Here is a 14,721-nt window from a genome sequence, read left to right on the forward strand (position 1 = left end):
TTAATTTCATACATTTATTTTGTTCGATTATTTTTTTTACACATGCTCAGTGTATACAGAATATCATTTTTATTAATTATTCTTGGTATGGATTGTAAGTTGATAATAAAATGGTAATAATAAATTTCAAAATATCAGTAACGACATTGACTTCCGTTGCAGATACACGAGGAATTCTTGCTTGTTCCTCCTTCCAATTTTTGCTTTCTTTCTCTCCGAAATGGGTGCAATAACTTTTGAATTCTGAAGGAATCAACGAAAATCGATCCCAAGACCTTTTCCTCAGCCATGCAATTAAGACCTCAACTCAAGCAGGCACGAGGCCTCTTCCTTGCCGAAGGACATTAACTACCTAGACCGCCCTAGAGCGATGAAAGAAAGTCGGGTTAATTCAATATCCTCCTTGCGTTGAATTCTGTTCCTCTGATCGCCAGAGGCGTTAATCAAATAGAGCCGAGTAGGTGGCTCCTTCAGGCAGGTAATTAATAAAACGCCTGGCGAAACAATGACGGAGTTTGTTGACTGAATAATGCTCTTCCTCTGCGGCTGATTGCACAGTTTGATTCTGGAATTATTTTTGCCTTTGTGTGTCCTTGCAAGCCACCTCTTCTGACTCATGTGAGTTCAGTCATCGTTTCGTTCCTACTACTTCTAAGCCCCGTAGAGGGGCAGTGCCGTCAGTGCACCTCACATGGTGCACTGTAGGCATTACTCAAGGGTTTTGCAGCGTCGTTCTGTACGTCCGTTCATATTCTCTTTCTGCCATCGTACTTTCCACCCTCGCCTAACAATTGATTCATAGCCCAACTGCGAGGTTTTCCTCCTGTTACACCTTTCAGATCTTTTACCATCAATTTCCGTTTCAGGGCTGAATGACCTATAGGTCCCAGCGTTTGGCTTTTGGCCTAAATCTTAAATTTTGTTCTGTTCTACTACCTCTAAGCTTTAGAAATCTCTTCCCGCTTATGTTATTTCAGTCTCTTTTAGCCTTGCTCTCTTAACAGGACGATCTGTCGCAAAACTGAACTCGTGTAAATTTGTTAGGGGGATTATCTCCTTTCTTTTAACTGAATATTTTGTTATCGTCCCCAAGCAATCTAATTTTTGGAAACTAAGGAATTTATATTTTGTAGCATTAGTGCATTTCCTGAAAGTTCCTCTCAATCCCCATTCACGAATATATATATATATATATATATATATATATATATATATATATATATATATATATATATATATATATATATATATATATATATATATGTATATGTGTGTGTGTGTGTGTAAATTTGTGTATAAGCTTGTTTTCAATGCATAAAAATATATATATATATATATATATATATATATATATATATATATATATATATATATATATATATATATATAGAGAGAGAGAGAGAGAGAGAGAGAGAGAGAGAGAGAGAGAGAGAGAGAGAGAGAGAGAGAGAGAGAGAGAGAGAGAGAGCATAGTTTAAAATCTGAAGTTACTTTTGTAGTTTTCTATTCCGGAAAATAGTTACCATCATAGGCCGCCAAATACATAGAATTTGTTTTTAAAAATACTAAAATATTTACAAGGAATTGTACTGAGAGAGAAAGAGAGAGAGAGAGAGAGAGAGAGAGAGAGAGAGATCCAGGTTTTGAAGCTAGATGACCCATTTACAAATCTGTTATTTGATAGGCTTAGGTTTCATAGATGCGTAAGGGTTCGGTATCGTTAGCACGCACAGGCATACACATTAGCATATATATATATATATATATATATATATATATATATATATATATATATATATATATATATATACATATATAATTATGAAGTATACAGTAAGGAGCCCCCCCAAAAAACGCCAAATGTAGAAAGTAAATGCTATATTTTAGAGACCGTCTCTCCCTTCAGGCAAGCAGTGAATGAGGAGAGATACAGAAAAGCAGTATTTATACCAAAAGGTCCCTAGGTCAGCCGTTACGTCTGAAATATAGCATTTACTTTCTACATTTTGGCGTATTTATTTATGGGCTCCTTATATTTGATGGAATTTTGTTTTAACAGAAAATGTTTCAGTCATGTATGTATATATATATATATATATATATATATATATATATATATATATATATATATATATATATATATATATATATATATATATATATATATATATATATATATATATATATACATATATATATATATATATATATATATATATATATATATATATATATATATATATATATATATATATATAGAGAGAGAGAGAGAGAGAGAGAGAGAGAGAGAGAGAGAGAGAGAGAGAGAGAGGCGTCTAATAGAGACAGCGCTTCCATAAGAGAAGTTTTTCAACGGGTGCCCCTTTTTTTTTTTTTTTTTTTTTTTTTTTAAATGAAATGACGGTAAACACCAACATCCACTGACGATGAGCAGATACGGTGTACTTGGCAGAATCCTATGCCCAAAAAAATTATAGAATAGTTAGACAAGTGATCTCGACCTGGCAGGTTTTGTCCTTACGCCAAAAGATGGCTCTGCTGACCTCTACTATCATGACGTCAGGGAATGACGGTCGAGGGAAATGGTAGTACTATAGTAACCGACCCTCCCACTTACCTTGATGAGGTTGACGCACGTTATCACATCGCTAGTATTCTTCGTGATTAAAAGGTTAGAAAAACTTCCACTTTTTGCATACGCGTGTAATGGGGAAGACAGGTAATGCTTTACGCCTCTTTTATGTTTAGGGCAGATGCTTTGTACTGGTAATATTCATCCTATGCAGAAGAAGGCGGCTATGATGCTCGCCACCTAAGCGGCAACTGTGCAACCTGAGTGATTGAACTTGAGGTGTTGGTGTGCTGTCAGCAGAGTTCGATATCCATTTATTTTATTGTACAGTCGCGTAATAATATGATAGACCTACAAGTACTGAATGTTGAACCTAAATATTTGAGAAAATAGCTTACAAAATCGACATGGATTTTGTAATCTATTTTGCACTTAATGGACAAACGTGTGAAAAAGATTCGTCGTTATGGAATCTCACCAGAAGCATAGTATGACACCCAGCTCCTCAAAGGTATATATATATATATATATATATATATATATATATATATATATATATATATATATATATATATATATATATATATATATATTTCACCTAACTGTATTAGGCCTAGACCTAAGAGCTGTGGTTTCATGCTGCTACCTGTCTTTAAGTTGTGTGATGCAAAAATAACGTAAAAACATTAAAATACTTATTTAAAATTTTCCGTTGATATTTGAAAACATTTTACTACTACTGATTTGAAAGATGGTTATAAAGATACGCTAGCAATATGTAAATCAATGTTTATATAGCTACGATGGCTTTTGCTATTATGAGGAATGAGATATAACTAGACCATGTTCGGTCAGTGACTGTGGTTTACGCTACGTAGTTTATTGTCAATCAATATTTTGTCAACGTGTTTACTCAAATGAGGTCTCGAGAAACTAATTAGATAAGATCTGCTATAGAGCTATCACCTTTAAGCACTTAATCATTTAGTTAATGATGCGAGAAGTTAAACATGGGTCTAATTGGGCGTTATAATTTTTCACCGTTAATCGAACTGGTAGTTTCTTCTCGCCTCACTTTATGCTACTTTCCCTCTTGTGCCATCCTGAAGCGTGAGCAATTTGTTTTTATTATGGAAACACACTTGAATATATGTATACGTGCGTGTATTATATACAATATTTCCCAGCCACAATCAGAAGTTCGGTTGACTTAATCCCTCCTCTCTCTCTCTCTCTCTCTCTCTCTCTCTCTCTCTCTCTCTCTCTCTCTGGGAAAAAGTATTATGTTAAGTTGGTACTGATGTACAGTGCATCCATGAGCATTGGTAAGTAGGCTATATCTGAGTCATCAAATCAAATTGTTGTATATATAATTAGCAGTGTTCACTAACATCGCCTGTCACCAGAGAAGAAAACAGCACAATGGCTATTTAGGGTTTCGTAGTCTTCTCTCTCTCTCTCTCTCTCTCTCTCTCTCTGTGTGTGTGTGTGTGTGTGTGTGTGTGTGTGTGTGTGTGTATGTGTGTGTGAATAAAAACTGTTACCGCTGCGGAAGTAATCTGAGTTAAGCTGTCTTTATGCCGGCAATGACTCATTCTTTGTCAGCTCGTAAAGCGTTATTTAGGAACTATCTGCCTTAGGAATCGCCAATGGCTTCGGTTTCTCATGAAGTGTCAGTGCAGAGAAACGCCTGGTCAAGGGGAGGAAGAGATACCACCCAAGTGAAGAGGGAGCGGAACAAAACCTGATCGTCCGATCAGTCATGACTGATATCTTTCTTGGTATAGGAAAAAATCTTGAACAATGGCTGTGCTAATGTAACAAGATTTTCGAAACTTGATAAGAAAACAGGATAATTATGATGAGCGTAAGTAGCAGACTAACATTTAATGCTTTATACTATTCATCGTTTTTTTTCGGCCTTTCTGAATTCCCGTCCAGAATGAAACATTTTTCCCCGTACTTGAAATTTTCCCTGAATACAACGGTGCTCCCAGTTGGGGAGAAAGTGTGATGTGAGCGCAAGGTTTGCATTTATACGTTTTGTAGTATTTGCCTAACCAACTTGTTCTGGTCGGCGAGAGGGAGAGGTTGTTGTTACCTGAGACCGGCTTTTATATTCCGACTCCTTCAGAATAACTGGAGCATTTCAAATCGTATGTGTTATCGTATGACCTAAACGATTTGAAACGTAACAACCTAATCGTAGCCGAGGTCTTATACTACGACACCCAGGTTACTTCACTATTATGCTTTTCCAAATTGCATTTAAAACACTGCATTGCGTTGTGTATATTAATCTAAAACATAAACGATATAAACTTACTGAATACAAACACAACAAAACATAATACCCTTCTTCTACATAGTACGCATTTTCACTACGTAAATTCAAGAGGAATACATAAAACCGTACCACAATTTGCAGAAACATACAATCTCTCTCGTCGAAGTATCGACATTTAGTTGATTGGCTAACTTGAAAGCTACCTGTACCTGTACATCGCAGCCTCTCATTAGACGTCGCTCAGACTATTATTATTGCAATAAGGTTAAGCTTCCTTAAGCCTACACGATTCTGCAGACTAATCCTCTGAAGAGAATGCACCCGCTGGACAAATCGCTTCCTAGTGCTCATTCTGGATAATGACAAACGTGATGCTTCAATGACGAGGAAGTATTGTCCTTGAGGACGTTAATTAGATGGCCTAATCAGTTCTTGAACAACTGTTGAGTCTATGGCTTCTCTCCCGCTGTTATCCTCTCATTATCTGTCTAACTTTCCTTCTGTTTATTTCTGGTGATAGAAATTCATTTCTCGCTATAATGTGGTTCGGATTCCACAATAAGCTGTAGGTCCCGTTGCTAAGTAACCAATTGGTTCTTAGCCACGTAAAATAAGTCTAATCCTTCGGGCCAGCCCTAGGAGAGCTGTTAATCAGCTCAGTGGTCTGGTAAAATTAAGGTATACTTAACTTTTTTTCCTTCTGTTAGTGAACGTTCCGCAAGTTTCTGTTCATAAGTCGGTTTTATTTTTTAAGCGCTGCAAACATTTACATTAAATATTCTTTTTCCTGCATTCAATTTTCCTGGCGCGTTCGGAGCATAGTGTTCAGGGAAAACGTAATTATTAAATGCAATGCCACACACACTGATAGCCCAATGACTTCATTCTTTGTAGATCGAATAATAAATGAAAAAGCATGGTATTCAGTAATAGGTTGCTTAAATTCTAAAATTTACAGGGAAGGGAAATTTCTTGCTTACGTTTCTTAGCGGACTTCCTAAAACCCTACGGATGAAGGTGTCCACCAAGGAGGGCGATAATCACCTTTTCTTTTTGCCTTGGTAATTATCTGACGAATTAGATGAGCAGCGTATGTTGTTAGGACACCATCAGACAAAGTTGGTAAGACCTGGAGTCACACCTGCAAACTTTGAAGAAGTATTTCATTTGTGTATCTATTTATTTATTCATATATATATATATATATATATATATATATATATATATATATATATATATATATATATATATATATATATATATATATATATATATATATATGCATACATACTTGGGCAAAATTTATATACATGTCTATCTATCTATCTAACTATATATATATATATATATATATATATATATATATATATATATATATATATATATATATATATATATATATATATATATATATATATATATATATATATATATATATATATATATATATATATATATATATATATAATATATAATATATATATATATATGATTATAATCACTTTTGTACGTGATTCATTTATCACACATTACCACAGGTGAAAAATAAGAGACGGGGTGTAGGTCCTGACCGGTTTCGACTTATTTCCAAGCCATTGACGAAGGATTGATACAGAGTATTAGAAGTCACAAGTATATATACTACAAGAACAGTACTGACGAACATACACGACCGTTAGAGATTACATATCCACCCACAGGCCGGTGTCAGGGTAGGAGTGGCCTTCAAAACTCTTTGGCCAAAAATCACAACATACTCTCAGGGGACAATACTGATAAACATACCGACCACAGGCGACATCAGATCCACACCTGACAGGTGTCAGGGAGGCGGAGTTTGGAAAACTCATTACCACTGCTGTCCCCGTACTATGTTTACAAATATGATAATCTTATTTCCATACATCTCTACTGCCTACCTTAAAATTTAAGCAATTTACAAATTTCTTTTGATATTAAAGGATCAAGTTTATACATCCCTTGACTGATATTCGTATTATGGCTGTAACTTTGTTTTATAAAGCTAGATTCAATGATATTCCTTTCTAGGGTGTTATTAGATTATACAATCCTTTTTGCCCCTTCCCAGCAGCTAGCATGATTGTTCTCACTAACATGTACAAAAATACGACTGTTCCCCTGTGCATATTGAAGTTCCTCAATGGACTGTTCAATACCGTACCCGGCTAGCACTCTGGTGATAGAAATTCATTTCTCGGTATAATGTGGTTCGGATTCCTCAATAAGCTGTAGGTCCCGTTGCTAGGTAACCAATTAGTTCTTGGCCATGTAAAATAAGTCTAATCGTTCGGGCCAGCCCTAGGAGAGAGCTGTTAATCAGCTCAGTGGTCTGGTTTAACTATGGTATACTTAACTTTTTTCCCCTGTGCATATCTCACATATTTTTTATGCCCTGTGCATATCTCACATATTTTTTATGCTGTTCTATTCTCTTTTCCAGTGCTTCACCCGTTTGGCCAATATAAAAGTTGTCACAAGACTTACATGGAATTTTAAATACACACACTTTAGTATTGTCGGGGGAGTTCTTGGTAAGTACATGTTTCATTGTTTTATTGTTCTTAAATGCGACAATAACAACAAAATTCTTAAGAAGATGGGGGATATCTTTCATATTATTATTATTATAAGGCAGTACAAGCAAATTTTTTGTGTTGTAAAGCTCATTTTGGTTTTGATACATAGTCTTTTTTGCCGCTTCTAATACACTGTTTAATACACTGTCAGTATATTTCAATTTCTTGCTTGTATTCCTAATCTTATCTATTTCCTCATCAATATATTCAGGGCTACATACACGTAATGGTTTTAAGAACATAGATGAAAACACTGATTTATTAACCTTATTTCTTTGTCCGGAATAGAAATGCACATAGGAAGAAATAATAGTGGGTTTTCTATACACTGTATTTAGGCCTATTTCTAGTCCGGACAAAGCAATAAGGTTAAACATTCAGTGTTTTCATGTATGTTTTTAAGAGCATTACGTCTATTATTTTTCACCTGTGGTAATATATATATATATATATATATATATATATATATATATATATATATATATATATATATATATATATATATATATATATATATATATATATATATATATATTCTAAACAAGCCAATAGTGTTCTTAATGTGCTCTTCAATAAGAGTTTCTTACCTGCTTCCGTTGTCGTAGCTTACAACCTCCCATTATTTAGTACCCGTACTGTATATTTTGATACAGGACGGGGCTGGATAAGGGCATCAGGTTGCACTGCCTTTTGGCTTTTCCCCCCGTAAAAAATAGTTTGTTCTTTATTCAGAGCAGAGCCCTGAAGTGCTCCCTTAAATTTGCGTTTCAGAGACCGTGACACCATTGCCGTGAAGGCATTTCCGTACTCGCTCTGGCGAGGTGGCTCTTAACCTCTTGTGCGTTTTAATGGAATGTGGCAAAAACTCCTTTTACTGAGGACGTAACTCGTCTGCCCCGTTGATGATACGAACGAAAGTCCTATTTAACTACGAAGGTTCCTCCAACCGCTTTGGCTTAAAGAGAAATTTGACCTTCCATAACGAGGGAAGTTGTGAGCACTTTCCAGGTGCAAATCTCCTTGACGTGCGACTAGCCATATTTTTTTTATTTTTTTTTAGAAGCAATGATACTCACACCAAAGTTGCTTTCAGAGGGAGCATCATGTGGATGAAACTGTACTTATGCTCAGCCATCTTGAAAAGGGATGAGGCATCACATTGCCTCATTGAGATGAGAGATTAATATATCTCGCCTCACTGAGACTATATGATGCCTTATCTCTTTTTAAGATGGCTGACTTCATGTGCCAATTATTGCCATGTACATTCTTAAAATGGATGATGTTTCTGGAGTTAATTGGGTTGGTTTATATCCAGTTTTATCGGGGCTGTTCAGGTAGGGTTCTACTGCTTAATCACCGGAACGTATTACTGAAAAATCCGTAGTCAAATGCATGGGTTTGTATCTCCCACTTTCATTGATTCATTATTCACCACTAACCAACGATCTTTCATCAATCCTCGGAGTGCAGAACTCGCAGATGATTTTGCCATAGATAATTTTGCAATGTTATTCATTCTGAGAGAAAAATGCATCCGAAATATTGGCATTACCACATGACAGTATTTGCCTTCCGGTAATGACATAATTCAAATGACATATTTTCAAAACCCTGAATTCTACATTTTTGGAACAAAGATTACCTGTATGCGATATGGACGATGAATTAATTATTACTTTATACGAAATGCAGTGTAGGTGGATATTCCACTTATGTAAGTAATTTAGCAAAGAATATCTTTTTTAATCAATCGAAGGATATAACAAGTATTAAGGATATAACAAGTATTACAGTTGAGAGAGAGAGAGAGAGAGAGAGAGAGAGAGAGAGAGAGAGAGAGAGAGAGAGAGAGAGAGAGATACTGGTTTTGACGTAATGGTTTCAGTTATCCATTTTACTTTTGACTTGACCTTTTACTGTCTTACATGTCTTAAGGTGCTTTTTAGTTTGTCCGTCCGCACTTTATTCTGTCCACACTTTTTTCTGTCCGCACTTTTTTCTGTCCGCACTTTTTCTGTCCGCCCTCAGATCTTAAAAACTACTGAGGCTAGAAGGCTGCAAACTGGTATGTTGATCATCCACCCTCCTCAGTAGTCTTTATTTTATTTAAGGTTAAAGTTAGCCATAATCTTGCTTCTGGCAACGATATAGGGTATTCCACCACCAGGTCGTGGTTAAAGTTTCATGGGTCGCGGCTCATACAGCATTATACCGAGACCACCGAAAAATAGATCTATTTTCGATGGCTTGATTATACGCAGTTCTTACTTGTTTTTCCTGGTGAATTACCTAGCTTTTATGTGTCTGCAGGTTTCCCAAAAGTCACAGAGACGAACACAGAAAGTTGAAGGAAGGTAATGGAGATTAATCGATACTCATTACCGCCCTGAAGGAAGTCATCTTTTCGAGGCTCTAGGCCCTTTAATGTTTTCTTGGAAATCAAAAAAGGTCGAGGAAAAGTTTCACAACAGGAATAAGGTAAGTTTTACTATGACAATATTAATAATAAATAGTATTAGTTAGGTTTTATATGTCGTTGCTGTAAAATTTTTACAATATCAAATAGTAATAATCAGTGATATCCAAAATAATTTTGCGGTGCTGATACGAATTATCTGTTCTCCTCACTTAAATTATGTATAGAAATTCTGCAATGGAAGCGTATGCTCAACGCAAAAATAAAAACGATTATGTTAAAGACTACTATAAGAAATAACGTTCAATAAAGAAGAGGAAAAATGAGAACCTTTTCTTGTGTAACTAAACTTGATGTACTTATAGAAGTAATCTGAAAACTTTAAGTTTTACAACAACAACCGTCCTCTTCCTCAGTTTCCTTCTCTCTTGTAAAGCTTAAATGATTCAGTTACATTTCTATCGAGACATCAAAATTTAATATGCGAGCAAAGGGTCTTCTCAGTTTACCGCCCTTCCCCCCCACCTCCCCCCCAAAAAATCCCGATCTCTCGGAAATCTATTCACTTAATGCAATTACGAGTGTCAGCTTTGGTAAGAGATTCATAAAACAATTATGTATTACTTTTGTAATACTTCTGCTAATTAAGAGACAAATAAAACGTAATGTACTTCAGCTTCGTTTGTGTGGTAATGATTACATATGCTTGAAAAGTGTAAATTTATTGACATATTCTCAAAAATAATTGTATCTAGGACCATACTTACACACACGTACGAATATGCAAACCAGACTACCATTCATGAAAACTACATGTTTCTCAAATCCATAAAAACACAAAGCTTTGCCGCCGGATGATATTCCCACAAGGATCCCCAACTAAGAATAAAAGCACTTTGGCTCTCTTACAACAGATATTAGACGCCCATATTCTTCCCAAGATATACTGCAGACTCAGGCAAATGGCTCAAATTGCAGGCGAAGATCTATTTGGTTTTCTCTCGTTCAGCCCTGCAAATGTAATTCTCCCGCTGTTTTATGCCTCAGTTTTATTGGCCGAGATCTCTCACGAAATCGTAAAGTCGAGACATGCAAGGACAGTAAAGGCCAAGAGGCTTCGGTAATTCCTTGAATGAGGATTGGCAATCAGGGAGCTGTAAATACGACTATTCTCGTTTACTGCAAAGTTATTTTTTTTATGGTGAAGCAGATAGGAGTGGCAGGATATTATGTGTTCACGCCATTCGCTTTTCGGTTGCTGGGAACCTAGTATTTTGAAAGACGTTTAATTAGGTTTGAAAATTCGCCATAGATCAGAGAATTCAGCGTTTAGATGAAGACTAGCTCTTTGTTAATATCTCCCTTAGGGGGTAGTGCCGTCAGTGCACCTCATGCGGTGCACTATAGGCATTACTTAAGGTTCTTTGCAGCGTCCCTTCGGTCCATAGCTGCGACCCTTTTCAATCGTTTTACTGTACCTCCGTTTCATTTTCCTTTCCAACCTCTCCTAACAATTGATTCGTTGTGCAACTGCGAGGTTTTCCTCCTGTTAAACATTTCAAACCTTTTTACTGTCAATTTCCGTTTCAGCGCTGAATGACCTCATAGATCCTAGCTCTTGGCCTTTGGCCCAAATCATATATTCTATTCTATTCTTTTTGTTAATATCATTTCTATTCCTTTCATTGTGCAGCTTCGTGAAAATTATATAAATATCAATGATATGAGATGGAAAGCATAGTTCTACCTCCTTAGAGCTTCGTCAAATCTTACTCTTCATTATCAGAAGACTGCAGTGATTTCATTTGGCAATAATCTTAATTTATTTACAGTGCAATAAAGATTTATGTTTGTCTTTCACTCGTCTCTACAGTTATCACCAAAATCCGATCCTTTTGCTCCAGAATTTTCCTTACAGTCAATGATTTAGCTGATTAGCTGTTAGCTGTATTCCTTTCATTTTGTTCAAATTTGAGAGAGAGAGAGAGAGAGAGAGAGAGAGAGAGAGAGAGAGAGAGAGAGAGAGAGAGACTAGTGAACGCATTCGTATGTCTGTCTAGAAACATCTAGATATTTAGTGAAAGACCTACATCAGATTACGCCCAGGGAAGCTTCTCAACTTGCTTACATAGTGGAATTTTGAGACAATACAGTTTTTCTTAGAGCTGGTAGTAGATTATTTTCGACATGCGCCCATTTAAAAAGGTTTATTTGTACTGTATGGGCGTCCGTTCTATTTTCATCCATAACATCTGTACAATTTGACATCCATGCGAACACGCCTAACAAATATGGACCCTGTAGAATCCTGATTGTCACTCTGTCTTTTTTCACCCTCAAATGAAAACTAAGAAACGAGGGATCTCGTGGAAGTTATGCTGATTTTTCCTAATCACCGGCAAAACTCATTGGAAAAGTTTACTGCTGCTATTTGCCAAATAGCAATGAACTGTCATTAGCACCAAAACAGGCAAACATTTCATTGACGGAAATATATTCGTTAAAATGGCTGATTTTTTGTGTCTTAGTGCAATTCAGGTTTGCTTTTGACAAACAGGTTGCAGTGGCAGGAAATGAAAACCACTGATAAATAACCAAATCATTGGGAAACAAAACCAGGTCATTTCAGAGCTTGTGATGGTATTGGCATCATTTCCTTTAGCAAACTTGGATCACATTAGTTAGTGATGTTCATAGTAAGACTGTGACTTACAGCATAGTATTTAGATGCCTGTTATAATTCTACCGTATACTTATTTCAATTAGTATGTTGTTATACACTGATTACGTTCTGTTCATTAATTTCTAACACGCCCACTTAATAGTCAGTGACCCCTTTCAGTTTTCATTTTATCCCCTGAAATATTACTGATGAGATGTCAGTGCAAGTCTGAGCATCCTCTCTCTCTCTCTCTCTCTCTCTCTCTCTCTCTCTCTCTCTCTCTCTCTCTCTCTCTCTCTCTCTCTCTCTCTCTCTTCGCATCCACCCCCTCTGCTTAACCCCATATTCCACCCTAACATTCCATTAATAAGTAACAAATTCGCACTTGGACTTCAAAAGAGGTCAATAAATAGTACCTTACTAGCCCTAGCCCGACAATGGAATCAAGGTTATTTTTTGTGTATATGTGTCTGCAAGAGAGGAAGAGAGAGGGATAGGCAAGATAGGAAGAGAGTGGGGGAGAAAATATACATCTAAACATGTTGAAGTGCGACTTTAATGTCTCCTTTTTGGAATGGATTTCATTAATTTGACATGACGGATAGTCAGAACAGGGAGGGGTCGTATTTCCAAAATTTTACCTGCTGAGATTTTACCTTTCATTCCTTTCCACTAGATGCACAAGTAAAAAATGAGCCGATGTTTCTTCGGCGCAATCGAGTTTTCTGTACAGCGTATAATGCTGTGTGAAACTCTCAGCCACAGCCCATGAAACTCTCAGCTGCGGCCCATGAAACTTTCAGCCATTGCCCGGTGGTGGCCTGTGTTGTTGGCACCTATAGCTGTGCCAGACGCTAACTTTAACCATAAATAAGATCAAAACTACTCAGGCTACAGAGCTGCAATTTGCTATGTTTGATAATTGGAGGATGGATGATCAACATACCAATTTGCAGCCCTCTAACCTCAGTAGTTGTTAAGATCTGAGGGCGGGCAGAAAAAGTGCGGACGGACAAACAACTAGCCATCTCAACAGTTTTCTTTTACAGAAAACTAAAAACAGAGACATTAGCAGAAAGTACTGAATTTATGAGTGAAATGCTTCAGATCTGCATTGTACACATATATGTTATATTTTGTAAGTTTGGATCCAACGGATAATATCAGCAGCTAATATTATTTGAATATTTTATCATTCACCTGACTGGCCGGTAGTTGATAAGCAGTATGTGCTCCGCCAGTCAAGATCAGCGTCAATGATATCGGCTGTGGCTAGTTACCGTTAGCTCTAAAAGAACTAGAATGGATTATTTGGTGCATGCGGGCATTCACACAAGTCTAGACGGGTAAATGATTTACTTATCAATGTAAAAAATACACTTAGACGCAAAACATAAAATTCCATAGTAAAAAAATATTTCTAATTTACCAATGAGTTTTCTTATGTTTTATTTACTTACTTACTTGAAAATACTCATTCACAATCCTGTTTAGTAGTCTGTCATGCTCGCTGTTTATGTTGTTCCAAACAGTTGTGAAACTATACCCTAAACCAGAGATTATATCGAAGCTACTTCTAACAGTTTCAGTCCTTTCTGCGATCTGTTGTAACGTAACTGAGCATCCTATTTCCCGAACATCTTTTGATCATATGCGATTTCGTTTCGTTATACGTTAAATGCTCTTATCTAGAATTGTTACTTAAGAACACGTGCTGATATCGGCCCTCCAGAATAATCCCAATATAACGACCATCTGTCAACGGATCTCTGTCCAGTAAAAATAATTAGTTAAAAAAGCGAAAAACGGAGCTATTCTTTGGATGAATGGCCATCATTGATTACTAATTATCATAACGAAACCTAAGATTTAGTAACAAAAATTTTGCAAAAAAAAATAAAAAAATAAAATAAATTGATATCGAAATTTGGAGATCTCCTTGTTGGTAAAGAATATCTTATTCCAGCGAGAAGGCAGATAATGGACCCAAAGGGCGCGTCATTAAACGCAGGGAAGAGTTTTCCAGGTGAGAACTCGATCCCCATTACCTGCAATGTTTGGACGTGAGGCGAAACGTGCTAACTTGTTTGCCCGTGCGGGAGAGATTTTCCGGATGGTGTCCCGTTACCCGGCTTTTCGATGATGTTTATATTTTCTAAGAACAGCTTCGCTTTTCTTCTTTTT

At 36.4% G+C, this 14,721-nt stretch overlaps 1 long non-coding RNA gene across 1 annotated transcript; it reads left to right on the top strand.

The window, feature by feature from the left end:
* Window positions 1-2,506: 2,506 nt before the first annotated feature.
* On the top strand, window positions 2,507-9,931 carry LOC136832397 (uncharacterized). The gene is made up of 3 exons (XR_010851172.1): window positions 2,507-2,671; window positions 7,321-7,411; window positions 9,770-9,931. It is a non-coding gene; the product is annotated as an uncharacterized lncRNA (long non-coding RNA).
* The last annotated feature ends 4,790 nt before the right edge of the window (window positions 9,932-14,721 follow it).

The sequence above is a fragment of the Macrobrachium rosenbergii genome, chromosome 49 (assembly GCF_040412425.1).
Source record: "Macrobrachium rosenbergii isolate ZJJX-2024 chromosome 49, ASM4041242v1, whole genome shotgun sequence".
Classification (NCBI taxonomy): Eukaryota; Metazoa; Arthropoda; class Malacostraca; order Decapoda; family Palaemonidae; genus Macrobrachium; species Macrobrachium rosenbergii.